Raw genomic sequence first — 17,265 nt, forward strand, 5'->3', positions numbered from 1 at the left:
TCAAGCTGATTTCTTGCAGCAGCTGGGCACTGTAACAGCTCCAGAGCTGCTCTGTAAGGCAAGTAAAAAAGGGTGTGGGCCCTGCAGCACTACCTGTAGTTTGCATTGTGCATTGGAAGGCACAAAGTAAGCAGACGGGAGAAGTCAGGATAGTGCACAAGGGCATAGAAGGGAGCGGCTCAAGAAAAGAGAAGGGGAAACAGACAGCAAACTAGGCTGGAGAGAGACCTGAGACAAAGAGATCTGAATTATACGAGAGCCGACCAGGGGAAACACAAATTATGCAGTCAAGTGTCCCACATTTGGGGAAATTGCAGGTGTAGCACACCCAGAGTGCAATGGGTGAGCCTTGCCCTGGGAGAAGCACCTTCATGATCATAGTATCTCACCTGGCAGGTAAGTAGGAGTTGGGCTAGAGCTGGGGAGGGTCGATGCTCGGGCACCCCCCTGTCAAGTGAAGGAGATCCAACTGAGGCAGCACTAGGGAACTCTTGAAAGAGGAACAAGGCTAGAGGAAGATCTGAGACAAAGAAATCTGACTTTTACCAGAGCTGACCAGAAGAAAGCACAAACACAGTCCCCCACTACCACAAATAATGCAGTCGAGTTTCCCACATTTGGGGAAATCACAGGGGTCAGCATACCCAGAATGCAATGAATGAACCTCACCCTGGGAGAACAATCTTCATGACCATGGTATCTCCTATGCAAAATAAGTATGATTTGGGATAGGGCTGGGGAGGGCCGCTGCCCAGGCACATCTCTGTCAAGTAAAGGAGATTCAACTGAGGCAGCACAAGGGAACTCTCATCTGGGGACAACAACTGCAGGGAGAACACATATTTTCAGATGAACATGGGAGGGCAGAAGGCTGCCTAATACTGAAGCACCCCCAAACAACAAACCAAATGCAACAACTAGTGTAAGCATTCCTGGGGGAAGGCCTGCAGCAGATGGATTTGCATATGGTGATGTCATCCAAGCAGTGGGTCAAAGTTGGCTTCAACCCTCGTCTGCATATGAAAAGAAAAAAGGGATGTGCAGGGCATGGCGTCCTTTTGTGGCGCTTGGATGACCCTTAATTCGCATTAAACATCTCCACCCTCCTTCGGTGTGGGGCTCATGTTGGCTATGCCCCAGCCCCTGAAGCATTCAAGATGATTTCTTGCAGCAGCTGGGCACTGTAACAGCTCCAGAGCTGTTCTGTAAAGCATGTAAAAGGGTGTGGGCCCTGCAGCACTACCTGTAGTATGCATTGTGCGTTGGAAGGCACAAAGTAAGCAGACGGGAGAGGTCAGGATAGTGCGCAAGGGCATAGAAGGGAGCGGCTCAAGAAAAGAGAAGTGGAAACAGACAGCAAACTAGGCTGGAGAAAGACCTGAGACAAAGAGATCTGAATTATACGAGAGCCGACCAGAGGAAACACAAATTATGCAGTCAAGTTTCCCACATTTGGGGAAATCGCAGGAGCAGCACACCCAGAGTGCAATGGGTGAGCCTTGCCCTGGGAGAAGCACCTTCCTGATCATAGTATCTCACCTGGCAGGTAAGTAGGAGTTGGGCTAGAGCTGGGGAGGGTCGCTGCTCGGGCACCCCCCTGTCAAGTGAAGGAGATCCAACTGAGGCAGCACAAGGGAACTCTCGAAAGAAGAACAAGGCTTGAGGAAGATCTGAGACAAAGAAATCTGACTTTTACCAGAGCTGAGCAGAGGAAAGCACAAACACAGTCCCCCACTACCACAAATAATGCAGTCGAGTTTCCCACATTTGGGGAAATCACAGGGGTCAGCATACCCAGAATGCAATGAATGAACCTCACCCTGGGAGAACAATCTTCATGACCATGGTATCTCCTATGCAAAATAAGTATGATTTGGGATAGGGCTGGGGAGGGCCGCTGCTCAGGCACATCTCTGTCAAGTAAAGGAGATTCAACTGAGGCAGCACAAGGGAACTCTCATCTGGGGACAACAACTGCAGGGAGAACACATATTTTCAGATGAACATGGGAGGGCAGAAGGCTGCCTAATACCGAAGCACCCCCAAACAACAAACCAAATGCAACAACTAGTGCAAGCATTCCTGGGGGAAGGCCTGCAGCAGATTGATTTGCATATGGTAATGCCATCCAAGCAGTGGGTCAAAGTTGGCTTCAACCCTCGTCTGCATATGAAAAGAGAAAAGGGGCGTGCAGGGCATGGCGGCCTTTTGCGGCGCTTGGGTGACCCTTAGTTCGCATTAAACACCTCCACCCTCCTTCGGTGTGGGGCTCATGTTGGCAATGCCCCAGCCCCTGAAGCATTCAAGCTGATTTCTTGCAGCAGCTGGGTACTGTAACAGCTCCAGAGCTGCTCTGTGAGGCAAGTAAAAGGGTGTGGGCCCTGCAGCACTACCTGTAGTTTGCATTGTGTGTTGGAAGGCACAAAGTAAGCAGACGGGAGAAGTCAGGATAGTGCGCAAGGGCATAGAAGGGAGCGGCTCAAGAAAAGAGAAGTGGAAACAGACAGCAAACTAGGCTGGAGAGAGACCTGAGACAAAGAGATCTGAATTATACGAGAGACGACCAGGGTAAACACAAATTATGCAGTCAAGTTTCCCACATTTGGGGAAATCACAGGGGCAGCACACCCAGAGTGCAATGGGTGAGCCTTGCCCTGGGAGAAGCACCTACATGATCATAGTATCTCACCTGGCAGGTAAGTAGGAGTTGGGCTAGAGCTGGGGAGGGTCGCTGCTCGGGTACCCCCCTGTCAAGTGAAGGAGATCCAACTGAGGCAGCACAAGGGAACTCTCGAAAGAGGAACAAGGCTAGAGGAAGATCTGAGACAAAGAAATCTGATTTTTACCAGAGTTGACCAGAAGAAAGCACAAACACAGTCCCCCACTACCACAAATAATGCTGTCGAGTTTCCCACATTTGGGGAAATCACAGGGGTCAGCATACCCAGAATGCAATGAATGAACCTCACCCTGGGAGAACAATCTTCATGACCATGGTATCTCCTATGCAAAATAAGTATGATTTGGGATAGGGCTGGGGAGGGCCGCTGCTCAGGCACATCTCTGTCAAGTAAAGAAGATTCAACTGAGGCAGCACAAGGGAACTCTCATCTGGGGACAACAACTGCAGGGAGAACACATATTTTCAGATGAACATGGGAGGGCAGAAGGCTGCCTAATACTGAAGCACCCCCAAACAACAAACCAAATGCAACAACTAGTGCAAGCATTCCTGGGGGAAGGCCTGCAGCAGATGGATTTGCATATGGTGATGTCATCCAAGCAGTGGGTCAAAGTTGGCTTCAACCCTCGTCTGCATATGAAAAGAAAAAAGGGATGTGCAGGGCATGGTGTCCTTTTGTGGCGCTTGGATGACCCCTCCTTCGGTGTGGGGCTCATGTTGGCTATGCCCCAGCCCCTGAAGCATTCAAGATGATTTCTTGCAGCAGCTGGGCACTGTAACAGCTCCAGAGTTGCTCTGTAAAGCATGTAAAAGGGTGTGGGCCCTGCAGCACTACCTGTAGTATGCATTGTGCGTTGGAAGGCACAAAGTAAGCAGACGGGAGAGGTCAGGATAGTGCGCAACTGCATAGAAGGGAGCGGCTCAAGAAAAGAGAAGTGGAAACAGACAGCAAACTAGGCTGGAGAAAGACCTGAGACAAAGAGATCTGAATTATATGAGAGCCGACCAGAGGAAACACAAATTATGCAGTCAAGTGTCCCACATTTGGGGAAATCGCAGGAGCAGCACACCCAGAGTGCAATGGGTGAGCCTTGCCCTGGGAGAAGCACCTTCCTGATCATAGTATCTCACCTGGCAGGTAAATAGGAGTTGGGCTAGAGCTGGGGAGGGTCGCTGCTCGTGCACCCCCCTGTCAAGTGAAGGAGATCCAACTGAGGCAGCACAAGGGAACTCTCGAAAGAAGAACAAGGCTAGAGGAAGATCTGAGACAAAGAAATCTGACTTTTACCAGAGCTGACCAGAGGAAAGCACAAACACAGTCCCCCACTACCACAAATAATGCAGTCGAGTTTCCCACATTTGGGGAAATCACAGGGGTCAGCATACCCAGAATGCAATGAATGAACCTCACCCTGGGAGAACAATCTTCATGACCATGGTATCTCCTATGCAAAATAAGTATGATTTGGGATAGGGCTGGGGAGGGCCGCTGCTCAGGCACATCTCTGTCAAGTAAAGGAGATTCAACTGAGGCAGCACAAGGGAACTCTCATCTGGGGACAACAACTGCAGGGAGAACACATATTTTCAGATGAACATGGGAGGGCAGAAGGCTGCCTAATACTGAAGCACCCCCAAACAACAAACCAAATGCAACTACTAGTACAAGCATTCCTGGGGGTAGGCCTGCAGCAGATGGATTTGCATATGGTGATGTCATCCAAGCAGTGGGTCAAAGTTGGCTTCAACCCTCATCTGCATATGAAAAGAGAAAAGGGGCGTGCAGGGCATGGCGGCCTTTTGCGGCGCTTGGATGACCCCTAGTTCGCATTAAACACCTCCACCCTCCTTCGGTGTGGGGCTCATGTTGGCTATGCCCCAGCCCCTGAAGCATTCAAGCTGATTTCTTGCAGCAGCTGGGCACTGTAACAGCTCCAGAGCTGCTCTGTAAGGCAAGTAAAAGGGTGTGGGCCCTGCAGCACTACCTGTAGTTCGCATTGTGCGTTGGAAGGCACAAAGTAAGCAGATGGGAGAAGTCAGGATAGTGCGCAAGGGCATAGAAGGGAGCGGCTCAAGAAAAGAGAAGTGGAAACAGACAGCAAACTAGGCTGAAGAGAGACCTGAGACAAAGAGATCTGAATTATATGAGAGCCGACCATGGGAAACACAAATTATGCAGTTAAGTTTCCCACATTTGGGGAAATCAAAGAAGCAGCACACCCAGAGTGCAATGGGTGAGCCTTGCCCTGGGAGAAGCACCTACATGATCATAGTATCTCACCTGGCAGGTAAGTAGGAGTTGGGCTAGAGCTGGGGAGGGTCGCTGCTCGGGCACCCCCCTGTCAAGTGAAGGAGATCCAACTGAGGCAGCACAAGGGAACTCTCGAAAGAAGAACAAGGCTAGAGGAAGATCTGAGACAAAGAAATCTGACTTTTACCAGAGCTGACCAGAGGAAAGCACAAACACAGTCCCCCACTACCACAAATAATGCAGTCGAGTTTCCCACATTTGGGGAAATCACAGGGGTCATCATACCCAGAAAGCAATGAATGAACCTCACCCTGGGAGAACAATCTTCATGACCATGATATCTCCTATGCAAAATAAGTATGATTTGGGATAGGGCTGGGGAGGGCCGCTGCTCAGGCACATCTCTGTCAAGTAAAGGCGATTCAACTGAGGCAGCACAAGGGAACTCTCATCTGGGGACAACAACTGCAGGGAGAACACATATTTTCAGATGAACATGGGAGGGCAGAAGGCTGCCTAATACTGAAGCACCCCCAAACAACAAACCAAATGCAACAACTAGTGCTAGCATTCCTGGGGGAAGGCCTGCAGCAGATGGATTTGCATATGGTGATGTCATCCAAGCAGTGGGTCAAAGTTGGCTTCAACCCTCGTCTGCATATGAAAAGAAAAAAGGGATGTGCAGGGCATGGCGGCCTTTTGCGGCGCTTGGATGACTTCTAATTCGCATTAAACACCTCCACCCTCCTTCGGTGTGGGGCTCATGTTGGCTATGCCCCAGCACCTGAAGCATTCAAGCTGATTTCTTGAAGCAGCTGGGCACTGTAACAGCTCCAGAGCAGCTCTGTAAGGCAAGTAAAAGGGTGTGGGCCCTGCAGCACTACCTGTAGTTCGCATTGTGCGTTGGAAGGCACAAAGTAAGCAGACGGGAGAAGTCAGGATAGTGCGCAAGGGCATAGAAGGGAACGGCTCAAGAAAAGAGAAGTGGAAACAGACAGCAAACTAGGCTGGAGAGAGACCTGAGACAAAGAGATCTGAATTATACGAGAGCCGACCAGAGAAAACACAAATTATGCAGTCAAGTGTCCCACATTTGGGGAAATCGCAGGAGCAGCACACCCAGAGTGCAATGGGTGAGCCTTGCCCTGGGAGAAGCACCTTCCTGATCATAGTATCTCACCTGGCAGGTAAGTAGGAGTTGGGCTAGAGCTGGGGAGGGTCGCTGCTCGGGCACCCCCCTGTCAAGTGAAGGAGATCCAACTGAGGCAGCACAAGGGAACTCTCGAAAGAAGAACAAGGCTAGAGGAAGATCTGAGACAAAGAAATCTGACTTTTACCAGAGCTGACCAGAGGAAAGCACAAACACAGTCCCCCACTACCACAAATAATGCAGTTGAGTTTCCCACATTTGGGGAAATCACAGGGGTCAGCATACCCAGAATGCAATGAATGAACCTCACCCTGGGAGAACAATCTTCATGACCATGGTATCTCCTATGCAAAATAAGTATGATTTGGGATAGGGCTGGGGAGGGCCGCTGCTCAGGCATATATCTGTCAAGTAAAGGAGATTCAACTGAGGCAGCACAAGGGAACTCTCATCTGGGGACAACAACTGCAGGGAGAACACATATTTTCAAATGAACATGGGAGGGCAGAAGGCTGCCTAATACTGAAGCACCCCCAAACAACAAACCAAATGCAACAACTAGTACAAGCATTCCTGGGGGAAGGTCTGCAGAAGACGGATTTGCATACAGTGATGTCATCCAAGCAGTGGGCCAAAGTTGGCTGGAACCCTCATCTGCATATGAAAAGAGAAAAGGGGTATGCAGGGCATGGCGGCCTTTTGCGGCGCTTGGATGACCCTTAGTTCGCATTAAACACCCCCACCCTCCTTCGGTGTGGGGCTCATGTTGGCAATGCCCCAGCCCCTGAAGCATTCAAGCTGATTTCTTGCAGCAGCTGGGCACTGTAACAGCTCCAGAGCTGCTCTGTAAGGCAACTAAAAGGGTGTGGGCCCTGCAGCACTACCTGTAGTTCGCATTGTGCGTTGGAAGGCACAAAGTAAGCAGACGGGAGAAGTCAGGATAGTGCGCAAGGGCATAGAAGGGAGCAGCTCAAGAAAAGAGAAGTGGAAACAGACAGCAAACTAGGCTGGAGAGAGACCTGAGACAAAGAGATCTGAATTATACGAGAGCCGACCAGAGGAAACACAAATTATGCAATCAAGTGTCCCACATTTGGGGAAATCGCAGGAGCAGCACACCCAGAGTGCAATGGGTGAGCCTTGCCCTGGGAGAAGCACCTTCCTGATCATAGTATCTCACCTGGCAGGTAAGTAGGAGTTGGGCTAGAGCTGGGGAGGGTCGCTGCTCGGGCACCCCCCTGTCAAGTGAAGGAGATCCAACTGAGGCAGCACAAGGGAACTCTCGAAAGAAGAACAAGGCTAGAGGAAGATCTGAGACAAAGAAATCTGACTTTTACCAGAGCTGACCAGAGGAAAGCACAAACACAGTCCCCCACTACGACAAATAATGCAGTCGAGTTTCCCACATTTGGGGAAATCACAGGGGTCAGCATACCCAGAATGCAATGAATGAACCTCTCCCTGGGAGAACAATCTTCATGACCATGGTATCTCCTATGCAAAATAAGTATGATTTGGGATAGGGCTGGGGAGGGCCGCTGCTCAGGCATATCTCTGTCAAGTAAAGGAGATTCAACTGAGGCAGCACAAGGGAACTCTCATCTGGGGACAACAACTGCAGGGAGAACACATATTTTCAAATGAACATGGGAGGGCAGAAGGCTGCCTAATACTGAAGCACCCCCAAACAACAAACCAAATGCAACAACTAGTACAAGCATTCCTGGGGGAAGGTCTGCAGAAGACGGATTTGCATACAGTGATGTCATCCAAGCAGTGGGCCAAAGTTGGCTGGAACCCTCATCTGCATATGAAAAGAGAAAAGGGGTATGCAGGGCATGGCGGCCTTTTGCGGCGCTTGGATGACCCTTAGTTCGCATTAAACACCCCCACCCTCCTTCGGTGTGGGGCTCATATTGGCAATGCCCCAGCCTTCAAGCTGATTTCTTGCAGCAGCTTGGCACTGTAACAGCTCCAGAGCTGCTCTGTAAGGCAAGTAAAAGGTTGTGGGCCCTGCAGCACTACCTGTAGTTTGCATTGTGCATTGGAAGGCACAAAGTAAGCAGACAGGAGTAGAAGTCAGGATAGTGCACAAGGGTATAGAAGGGAGGGGCTCAAAAAAAAAGAAGTGGAAACAGACAGCAAACTAGGCTGGAGAGAGACCTTAGACAAAGAGATCTGAATTATATGAAAGCCGACCAGTGGAAACACAAATTATGCTGTCAAGTTTCCCACATTTGGGGAAATCACAGGGGCAGCACACCCAGAGTGCAATGGATGAGCCTTGCCCTGGGAGAAGCACCTTCATGATCATAGTATCTCACCTGGCAGGTAAGTAGGAGTTGGGCTAGAGCTGGGGAGGGTCGCTGCTCGGGCACCCCCCTGTCAAGTGAAGGAGATCCAACTGAGGCAGCACAAGGGAACTCTCGAAAGAAGAACAAGGCTAGAGGAAGATCTGAGACAAAGAAATCTGACTTTTACCAGAGCTGACCAGAGGAAAGCACAAACACAGTCCCCCACTACCACAAATAATGCAGTCGAGTTTCCCACATTTGGGGAAATCACAGGGGTCAGCATACCCAGAATGCAATGAATGAACCTCACCCTGGGAGAACAATCTTCATGACCATGGTATCTCCTATGCAAAATAAGTATGATTTGGGATAGGGCTGGGGAGGGCCGCTGCTCAGGCACATCTCTGTCAAGTAAAGGAGATTCAACTGAGGCAGCACAAGGGAACTCTCATCTGGGGACAACAACTGCAGGGAGAACACATATTTTCAGATGAACATGGGAGGGCAGAAGGCTGCCTAATACTGAAGCACCCCCAAACAACAAACCAAATGCAACAACTAGTGCAAGCATTCCTGGGGGAAGGCCTGCAGCAGATGGATTTGCATATGGTGATGTCATCCAAGCAGTGGGTCAAAGTTGGCTTCAACCCTCGTCTGCATATGAAAAGAGAAAAGGGGCGTGCAGGGCATGGCGGCCTTTTGCGGCGCTTGGATGACCCCTAGTTCGCATTAAACACCTCCACCCTCCTTCGGTGTGGGGCTCATGTTGGCTATGCCCCAGCCCCTGAAGCATTCAAGCTGATTTCTTGCAGCAGCTGGGCACTGTAACAGCTCCAGAGCTGCTCTGTAAGGCAAGTAAAAGAGTGTGGGCCCTGCAGCACTACCTGTAGTTCGCATTGTGCGTTGGAAGGCACAAAGTAAGCAGACGGGAGAAGTCAGGATAGTGCGCAAGGGCATAGAAGGGAGCAGCTCAAGAAAAGAGAAGTGGAAACAGACAGCAAACTAGGCTGGAGAGAGACCTGAGACAAAGAGATCTGAATTATACGAGAGCCGACCAGAGGAAACACAAATTATGCAGTCAAGTGTCCCACATTTGGGGAAATCGCAGGAGCAGCACACCCAGAGTGCAATGGGTGAGCCTTGCCCTGGGAGAAGCACCTTCCTGATCATAGTATCTCACCTGGCAGGTAAGTAGGAGTTGGGCTAGAGCTGGGGAGGGTCGCTGCTCGGGCACCCCCCTGTCAAGTGAAGGAGATCCAACTGAGGCAGCACAAGGGAACTCTCGAAAGAAGAACAAGGCTAGAGGAAGATCTGAGACAAAGAAATCTGACTTTTACCAGAGCTGACCAGAGGAAAGCACAAACACAGTCCCCCACTACCACAAATAATGCAGTCGAGTTTCCCACATTTGGGGAAATCACAGGGGTCAGCATACCCAGAATGCAATGAATGAACCTCACCCTGGGAGAACAATCTTCATGACCATGGTATCTCCTATGCAAAATAAGTATGATTTGAGATAGGGCTGGGGAGGGCCGCTGCTCAGGCACATCTCTGTCAAGTAAAGGAGATTCAACTGAGGCAGCACAAGGGAACTCTCATCTGGGGACAACAACTGCAGGGAGAACACATATTTTCAGATGAACATGGGAGGGCAGAAGGCTGCCTAATACTGAAGCACCCCCAAACAACAAACCAAATGCAACAACTAGTGCAAGCATTCCTGGGGGAAGGCCTGCAGCAGATTGATTTGCATATGGTAATGCCATCCAAGCAGTGGGTCAAAGTTGGCTTCAACCCTCGTCTGCATATGAAAAGAGAAAAGGGGCGTGCAGGGCATGGCAGCCTTTTGCGGCGCTTGGATGACCCCTAGTTCGCATTAAACACCTTCACCCTCCTTCGGTGTGGGGCTCATGTTGGCTATGCCCCAGCACCTGAAGCATTCAAGCTGATTTCTTGCAGCAGCTGGGCACTGTAACAGCCCCAGAGCTGCTCTGTAAGGCAAGTAAAAGGGTGTGGGCCCTGCAGTACTACCTGTAGTTTGCATTGTGCAATGGAAAGCACAAAGTAAGCAGACGGGAGAAGTCAGGATAGTGCGCTAGGGCATAGAAGGGAGCGGCTCAAGAAAAGAGAAGTGGAAACAGACAGCAAACTAGGCTGGAGAGAGACCTGAGACAAAGAGATCTGAATTATACGAGAGCCGACCAGGGGAAAATCAAATTATGCAGTCAAGTTTCCCACATTTGGGGAAATCGCAGGAGCAGCACACCCAGAGTGCAATGGGTGAGCCTTGCCCTGGGAGAAGCACCTTCATGATCATAGTATCTCACCTGGCAGGTAAGTAGGAGTTGGGCTAGAGCTGGGGAGGGTTGCTGCTCGGGTACCCCCCTGTCAAGTGAAGGAGATCCAACTGAGGCAGCGCAAGGGAACTCTAGAAAAAAGAACAAGGCTAGAGGAAGATCTGAGACAAAGAAATCTGACTTTTACCAGAGCTGACCAGAGGAAAGCACAAACACAGTCCCCCACTACCACAAATAATGCAGTCGAGTTTCCCACATTTGTGGAAATCATAGGGGTCAGCATACCCAGAATGCAATGAATGAACCTCACCCTGGGAGAACAATCTTCATGACCATGGTATCTCCTATGCAAAATAAGTATGATTTGGGATAGAGCTGGGGAGGGCCACTGCTCAGGCACATCTCTGTCAAGTAAAGGAGATTCAACTGAGGCAGCACAAGGGAACTCTCATCTGGGGACAACAACTGCAGGGAGAACACATATTTTCAGATGAACATGGGAGGGCAGAAGGCTGCCTAATACTGAAGCACCCCCAAACAACAAACCAAATGCAACAACTAGTGCAAGCATTCTTGGGGGAAGGCCTGCAGCAGATGGATTTGCATATGGTGATGTCATCCAAGCAGTGGGTCAAAGTTGGCTTCAACCCTCGTCTGCATATGAAAAGAGAAAAGGGGCGTGCAGGGCATGGCGGCCTTTTGCGGCGCTTGGATGACCCCTAGTTCGCATTAAACACCTCCACCCTCCTTCGGTGTGGGGCTCATGTTGGCTATGCCCCAGCCCCTTAAGCATTCAAGCTGATTTCTTGCAGCAGCTGGGCACTGTAACAGCTCCAGAGCTGCTCTGTAAGGCAAGTAAAAGGGTCTCTGTGGCGCAATCAGTTAGTATGTACGGCTATTAACCAAAAGGTTGGTGGTTCAATCCCACCCAGGGACCTAATTGACCTTGTTATCAGATTTTGGTGATCTTAAAGTAGACAAGTCAAAATTTCAAACCCCCTGTTATGGTGTAGGGTACCTGGCCTTCTCTGATGTAAACAGAGTTAGATTTGATTCAGTAATTTTAAAAAAACATCTAGGAAGCACAATTTAGCAGTGGGTTGCAGAGAAAAAGAAATATGCTGGCAAAAAAATCAAATTGTGTGATTAAACAGCTCTTCATTTTCTGGCTTTATTTTTATGCTAACAAATTTGTTCTCTGAAAAGTGTCCACAAAGCCAAGTCTCTGATTAACACCTTTGTAGGGATGGTTTTTCACCTATTACTAAATTAAACTTGCTTCATTGGAAAGGCAGCAAGATGCATCCTCATTTCAATGTCTACTGAAATAATACAGGTTGACACCAGGAAACATTAACGCCACTGCATCCTTGCTGCTTTCTCATGTGGAAGTCTGTTTAATGTGAAAACAAGGTGATATCTAATTAGCACACAGGTAAGAAATTACGAAAATCTTTATTTAAGGGTGAAGATGTTTCTCACAAAATTGTTGCCCCAATGCATCATTGAAATTCAAGCTGGAAAGATGATTTTAATATATCACTTGTACATTTTGTATTGCTCTTCTGGTGACAATGTAGTTTTTTTTGTCAATTACCATTTTAATAATAGGGTAAAGAAAATTAAGTGGATTTTTGAAAGAAAACTATACTGTCAATATACTATTAAAACAAATTAAAATGGTAAAAGTTATTGTACTTTAAGTAAAAATAAAAGAGCAAAAATATCAATCCCAGTTTTGATTACTTAAATTAACAAAAAAAAATGCATATAGCAAAGGATAGTTTCAATCTGCCTACCTCTGGGTTATGGGTCCAGCATTCTTCCATTGCAGTACTCTGCTGCACATGTAAGTGCAAGAGATCCTGAAGCACTCACTCATCATGGGAAAGTACCAATGTGTTTATTCATTGGTTGATGGAAGAAACATCTTACAAAAACTCTCCAGATTATTGATTTTTTAATGTTTTTCTAGGAAACGTTCTAGATGTATGCTTATTAGCCTTTGTCAGTATGTACTGTTTGCAAAGTGTCTCTGTGGCGCAATTGGTTAGTGTGTTTGGTTTTTAACCAAAAGGTTGGTGGTTCAATCCCACCCAGGGATGTAATTGACCTTGTGATCAGATTTTGGAGATATTTAATTAGACAAGTCAAAATTTCAAACCTCCTCTTATGGTGTAGGGTACCTGGCCTTCTCTGATGTAATCAGAGTTAGATTTGATTCAGTGATTTTATAAAAACCAGCTAGGAAGCACAATTTAGCAGTGGGTTGCAGAGAAAAAAAATATGCTGGCAGAAAAATCCAATTGAGTGATTAAACAGCTCTTCATTTTCTGGCTTTATTTTTATGCTAACAAATTTGTTCTCTGAAAAGTGTCCACAAATCCAAGTCTCTGATTAACACCTTTGTAAGGATGGTTTTTCACCTATTACTAAATTAAACTTGCTTCATTGAAAAGGCAGCAAGATGCATCCTCATTTCAATGTCTACTGAAATAATACAGGTTGACACCAGGAAACATTAACGCCACTGCATCCTTGCTGCTTTCTCATGTGGAAGTCTGTTTAATGTGAAAACAAGGTGATATCTAATTAGCACACAGGTAAGGAATTAAGAAAATCTTTATTTAAGGGTGAAGATGTTTCTCACAAAATTGTTGACCCAATGCATCATTGAAATTCAAGCTGGAAAGATGAATTTAATATATCACTTGTACATTTTGTATTGCTCTTCTGGTGACAATGTAGTTTGTTTTTGTCAATTACCATTTTAATAATAGGGTAAAGAAAATGAAGTGGATTTTTGAAAGAAAACAATACTGTCAATATACTATTAAAACAAATTAAAATGGTAAAAGTTATTGTACTTTAAGTAAAAATAAAAGAGCAAAAATATCAATCCCAGTTTTGATTACTTAAATTAACAAAAAAAAATGCATATAGCAAAGGATAGTTTCAATCTGCCTACCTCTGGGTTATGGGCCCAGCATGCTTCCATTGCAGTACTCTGCTGCACATGTAAGTGCAAGAGATCCTGAAGCACTCACTCATCATGGGAAAGTACCAATGTGTTTCTTCGTTGGTTGATGGAAGAAACATCTTACAAAAACTCTCCAGATTATTGACTTTTTAAAGTTTTTCTAGGAAACGTTTTAGATGAATGCTTATTAGCCTTTGTCAGTATGTACTTTTTGCAAAGTGTCTCTGTGGCGCAATCGGTTAGTGTGTTTGGCTATTAACCAAAAGGTTGGTGGTTCAATCCCACCCAGGGACGTAATTAACCTTCTGATCAGATTTTGGTGATATTTATGTAGACAAGTCAAAATTTCAAACCTCCTCTTATGGTGTAGGGTACATGGCCTTCTCTGATGTAATCAGAGTTAGATTTGATTCAGTGATTTTATAAAAAACAGCTAGGAAGCACAATTTAGCAGTGGGTTGCAGAGAAAAAAAATATGCTGGCAGAAAAATCCAATCGAGTGATTAAACAGCTCTTCATTTTCTGGCTTTATTTTTATGCTAACAAATTTGTTCTCTGAAAAGTGTCCACAAAGCCAAGTCTCTGATTAACACCTTTGTAAGGATGGTTTTTCACCTATTACTAAATTAAACTTGCTTCATTGGAAAGGCAGCAAGATGCATCCTCATTTCAATGTCTACTGAAATAATACAAGTTGACACCAGGAAACATTAACGCCACTGCATCCTTGCTGCTTTCTCATGTGGAAGTCTGTTTAATGTGAAAACAAGGTGATATCAAATTAGCACACAGGTAAGGAATTAAGAAAATCTTTATTTAAGGGTGAAGATGTTTCTCACAAAATTGTTGACCCAATGCATCATTGAAATTCAAGCTGGAAAGATGATTTTAATATATCACTTGTACATTTTGTATTGCTCTTCTGGTGACAATGTAGTTTGTTTTTGTCAATTACCATTTTAATAATAGGGTAAAGAAAATGAAGTGGATTTTTGAAAGAAAACAATACTGTCAATATACTATTAAAACAAATTAAAATGGTACAAGTTATTGTACTTTAAGTAAAAATAAAAGAGACTAAAATTTCAATCCCAGTTTTGGATTACTTTAATTAACAAAAAAAAATGCATATAGCAGAGGATAGTTTCAATCTGCCTACCTCTGGGTTATGGGCCCAGCATGCTTCCATTGCAGTACTCTGCTGCACATGTAAGTTCAAGAGATCCTGAAGCACTCACTCATCATGGGAAAGTACCAATGTGTTTCTTCGTTGGTTGATGGAAGAAACATCTTACAAAAACTCTCCAGATTATTGACTTTTTAAAGTTTTTCTAGGAAACGTTTTAGATGAATGCTTATTAGCCTTTGTCAGTATGGACTTTTGCAAAGTGTCTCTGTGGCGCAATCAGTTAGTATGTACGGCTATTAACCAAAAGGTTGGTGGTTCAATCCCACCCAGGGACCTAATTGACCTTGTTATCAGATTTTGGTGATCTTTAAGTAGACAAGTCAAAATTTCAAACCCCCTGTTATGGTGTAGGGTACCTGGCCTTCTCTGATGTAATCAGAGTTAGATTTGATTCAGTGATTTTATAAAAACAGCTAGGAAGCACAATTTAGCAGTGGGTTGCAGAGAAAAAAAATATGCTGGCAGAAAAATCCAATTGAGTGATTAAACAGCTCTTTATTTTCTGGCTTTATTTTTATGCTAACAAATTTGTTCTCTGAAAAGTGTCCACAAAGCCAAGTCTCTGATTAACACCTTTGTAAGGATGGTTTTTCACCTATTACTAAATTAAACTTGCTTCATTGGAAAGGCAGCAAGATGCATCCTCATTTCAATGTCTACTGAAATAATACAGGTTGACACCAGGAAACATTAACGCCACTGCATCCTTGCTGCTTTCTCATGTGGAAGTCTGTTTAATGTGAAAACAAGGTGATATCTAATTAGCACACAGGTAAGGAATTAAGAAAATCTTTATTTAAGGGTGAAGATGTTTCTCACAAAATCGTTGCCCCAATGCATCATTGAAATTCAAGCTGGAAAGATGATTTTAATATATCGCTTGTACATTTTGTATTGCTCTTCTGGTGACAATGTAGTTTGTTTTTGTCAATTACCATTTTAATAATAGGGTAAAGAAAATTAAGTGGATTTTTGAAAGAAAACAATACTGTCAATATACTATTAAAACAAATTAAAATGGTAAAAGTTATTGTACTTTAAGTAAAAATAAAAGAGCCAAAATATCAATCCCAGTTTTGGATTACTTTAATTAACAAACAAAAAAATGCATATAGCAGAGGATAGTTTCAATCTGCCTACCTCTGGGTTATGGGCCCAGCATGCTTCCATTGCTGTACTCTGCTGCACATGTAAGTGCAAGAGATCCTGAAGCACTCACTCATCATGGGAAAGTACCAATGTGTTTCTTTGTTGGTTGATAGAAGAAACATCTTACAAAAACTCTCCAGATTATTGACTTTTTAAAGTTTTTCTTGGAAACGTTTTAGATGAATGCTTATTAGCCTTTGTCAGTATGAACTTTTGCAAAGTGTCTCTGTGGCGCAATCAGTTAGTGTGTACGACTATTAACCAAAAGGTTGGTGGTTCAATCCCACCCAGGGACCTAATTGACCTTGTTATCAGATTTTGGTGATCTTTAAGTAGACAAGTTAAATTTCATACCCCCTGTTATGGTGTAGGGTACCTGGCCTTCTCTGATGTAATCAGAGTTAGATTTGATTCAGTGATTTTATAAAAACATCTAGGAAGCACAATTTAGCAGTGGGTTGCAGAGAAAAAGAAATATGCTGGCAAAAAAATCAAATTGCGTGATTAAACAGCTCTTCATTTTCTGGCTTTATTTTTATGCTAACAAATTTGTTCTCTGAAAAGTGTCCACAAAGCCAAGTCTCTGATTAACACCTTTGTAGGGATGGTTTTTCACCTATTACTAAATTAAACTTGCTTCATTGGAAAGGCAGCAAGATGCATCCTCATTTCAATGTCTACTGAAATAATACAGGTTGACACCAGGAAACATTAACGCCACGGCATCCTTGCTGCTTTCTCATGTGGAAGTCTGTTTAATGTGAAAACAAGGTGATATCTAATTAGCACACAGGTAAGGATTTAAGAAAATCTTTATTTAAGGGTGAAGATGTTTCTCACAAAATCGTTGCCCCAATGCATCATTGAAATTCAAGCTGGAAAGATGATTTTAATATATCACTTGTACATTTTGTATTGCTCTTCTGGTGACAATGTAGTTTGTTTTTGTCAATTACCATTTTAATAATAGGGTAAAGAAAATTAAGTGGATTTTTGAAAGAAAACAATTCTGTCAATATACTATTAAAACAAATTAAAATGGTAAAAGTTATTGTACTTTAAGTAAAAATAAAAGAGCCAAAATATCAATCCCAGTTTTGGATTACTTTAATTAACAAAAAAAAAAAAAAGCATACAGCAGAGGATAGTTTCAATCTGCCTACCTCTGGGTTATGGGTCCAGCATGCTTCCATTGCAGTACTCTGCTGCACATGTAAGTGCAAGAGATCCTGAAGCACTCACTCATCATGGGAAAGTACCAATGTGTTT

General features: G+C 45.1%; 19 non-coding genes and 2 pseudogenes across 19 annotated transcripts; 1 reads left to right on the top strand and 20 right to left on the bottom strand.

Moving 5' to 3' along the window:
* Positions 1–241: 241 nt before the first annotated feature.
* On the bottom strand, positions 242–404 carry LOC135015665 (U1 spliceosomal RNA). Its single transcript, XR_010213879.1, has one exon. It is a non-coding gene; the product is annotated as a U1 spliceosomal RNA (small nuclear RNA).
* Positions 405–556: 152 nt separating this feature from the next.
* On the bottom strand, positions 557–720 carry LOC135015734 (U1 spliceosomal RNA). Its single transcript, XR_010213929.1, has one exon. It is a non-coding gene; the product is annotated as a U1 spliceosomal RNA (small nuclear RNA).
* A 671-nt stretch (positions 721–1,391) lies between these two features.
* Positions 1,392–1,554, bottom strand: LOC135015646 (U1 spliceosomal RNA). The gene has a single exon (XR_010213863.1). It is a non-coding gene; the product is annotated as a U1 spliceosomal RNA (small nuclear RNA).
* A 152-nt stretch (positions 1,555–1,706) lies between these two features.
* LOC135015715 (U1 spliceosomal RNA) lies at positions 1,707–1,870 on the bottom strand. Its single transcript, XR_010213909.1, has one exon. It is a non-coding gene; the product is annotated as a U1 spliceosomal RNA (small nuclear RNA).
* A 671-nt stretch (positions 1,871–2,541) lies between these two features.
* Positions 2,542–2,704, bottom strand: LOC135015680 (U1 spliceosomal RNA). The gene has a single exon (XR_010213891.1). It is a non-coding gene; the product is annotated as a U1 spliceosomal RNA (small nuclear RNA).
* Positions 2,705–2,856: 152 nt separating this feature from the next.
* LOC135015633 (U1 spliceosomal RNA) lies at positions 2,857–3,020 on the bottom strand. The gene has a single exon (XR_010213851.1). It is a non-coding gene; the product is annotated as a U1 spliceosomal RNA (small nuclear RNA).
* A 646-nt stretch (positions 3,021–3,666) lies between these two features.
* LOC135015677 (U1 spliceosomal RNA) lies at positions 3,667–3,829 on the bottom strand. The gene has a single exon (XR_010213888.1). It is a non-coding gene; the product is annotated as a U1 spliceosomal RNA (small nuclear RNA).
* A 152-nt stretch (positions 3,830–3,981) lies between these two features.
* On the bottom strand, positions 3,982–4,145 carry LOC135015716 (U1 spliceosomal RNA). Its single transcript, XR_010213910.1, has one exon. It is a non-coding gene; the product is annotated as a U1 spliceosomal RNA (small nuclear RNA).
* Positions 4,146–4,825: 680 nt separating this feature from the next.
* On the bottom strand, positions 4,826–4,979 carry LOC135015683 (U1 spliceosomal RNA; annotated as a pseudogene).
* A 152-nt stretch (positions 4,980–5,131) lies between these two features.
* LOC135015643 (U1 spliceosomal RNA) lies at positions 5,132–5,295 on the bottom strand. The gene has a single exon (XR_010213860.1). It is a non-coding gene; the product is annotated as a U1 spliceosomal RNA (small nuclear RNA).
* Positions 5,296–5,966: 671 nt separating this feature from the next.
* On the bottom strand, positions 5,967–6,129 carry LOC135015648 (U1 spliceosomal RNA). Its single transcript, XR_010213865.1, has one exon. It is a non-coding gene; the product is annotated as a U1 spliceosomal RNA (small nuclear RNA).
* Positions 6,130–6,281: 152 nt separating this feature from the next.
* Positions 6,282–6,445, bottom strand: LOC135015711 (U1 spliceosomal RNA). Its single transcript, XR_010213905.1, has one exon. It is a non-coding gene; the product is annotated as a U1 spliceosomal RNA (small nuclear RNA).
* A 671-nt stretch (positions 6,446–7,116) lies between these two features.
* LOC135015663 (U1 spliceosomal RNA) lies at positions 7,117–7,279 on the bottom strand. Its single transcript, XR_010213877.1, has one exon. It is a non-coding gene; the product is annotated as a U1 spliceosomal RNA (small nuclear RNA).
* Positions 7,280–7,431: 152 nt separating this feature from the next.
* Positions 7,432–7,595, bottom strand: LOC135015620 (U1 spliceosomal RNA). The gene has a single exon (XR_010213838.1). It is a non-coding gene; the product is annotated as a U1 spliceosomal RNA (small nuclear RNA).
* Positions 7,596–8,260: 665 nt separating this feature from the next.
* Positions 8,261–8,423, bottom strand: LOC135015690 (U1 spliceosomal RNA). The gene has a single exon (XR_010213895.1). It is a non-coding gene; the product is annotated as a U1 spliceosomal RNA (small nuclear RNA).
* Positions 8,424–8,575: 152 nt separating this feature from the next.
* On the bottom strand, positions 8,576–8,739 carry LOC135015717 (U1 spliceosomal RNA). Its single transcript, XR_010213911.1, has one exon. It is a non-coding gene; the product is annotated as a U1 spliceosomal RNA (small nuclear RNA).
* Positions 8,740–9,410: 671 nt separating this feature from the next.
* Positions 9,411–9,573, bottom strand: LOC135015654 (U1 spliceosomal RNA). Its single transcript, XR_010213870.1, has one exon. It is a non-coding gene; the product is annotated as a U1 spliceosomal RNA (small nuclear RNA).
* A 152-nt stretch (positions 9,574–9,725) lies between these two features.
* On the bottom strand, positions 9,726–9,889 carry LOC135015718 (U1 spliceosomal RNA). The gene has a single exon (XR_010213912.1). It is a non-coding gene; the product is annotated as a U1 spliceosomal RNA (small nuclear RNA).
* Positions 9,890–10,588: 699 nt separating this feature from the next.
* Positions 10,589–10,723, bottom strand: LOC135015687 (U1 spliceosomal RNA; annotated as a pseudogene).
* A 152-nt stretch (positions 10,724–10,875) lies between these two features.
* Positions 10,876–11,039, bottom strand: LOC135015630 (U1 spliceosomal RNA). Its single transcript, XR_010213848.1, has one exon. It is a non-coding gene; the product is annotated as a U1 spliceosomal RNA (small nuclear RNA).
* Positions 11,040–13,878: 2,839 nt separating this feature from the next.
* Positions 13,879–13,952, top strand: TRNAN-AUU (transfer RNA asparagine (anticodon AUU)). The gene has a single exon. It is a non-coding gene; the product is annotated as a tRNA-Asn (tRNA).
* The last annotated feature ends 3,313 nt before the right edge of the window (positions 13,953–17,265 follow it).

The sequence above is a fragment of the Pseudophryne corroboree genome, unplaced genomic scaffold, assembly GCF_028390025.1.
Source record: "Pseudophryne corroboree isolate aPseCor3 unplaced genomic scaffold, aPseCor3.hap2 scaffold_297, whole genome shotgun sequence".
Classification (NCBI taxonomy): Eukaryota; Metazoa; Chordata; class Amphibia; order Anura; family Myobatrachidae; genus Pseudophryne; species Pseudophryne corroboree.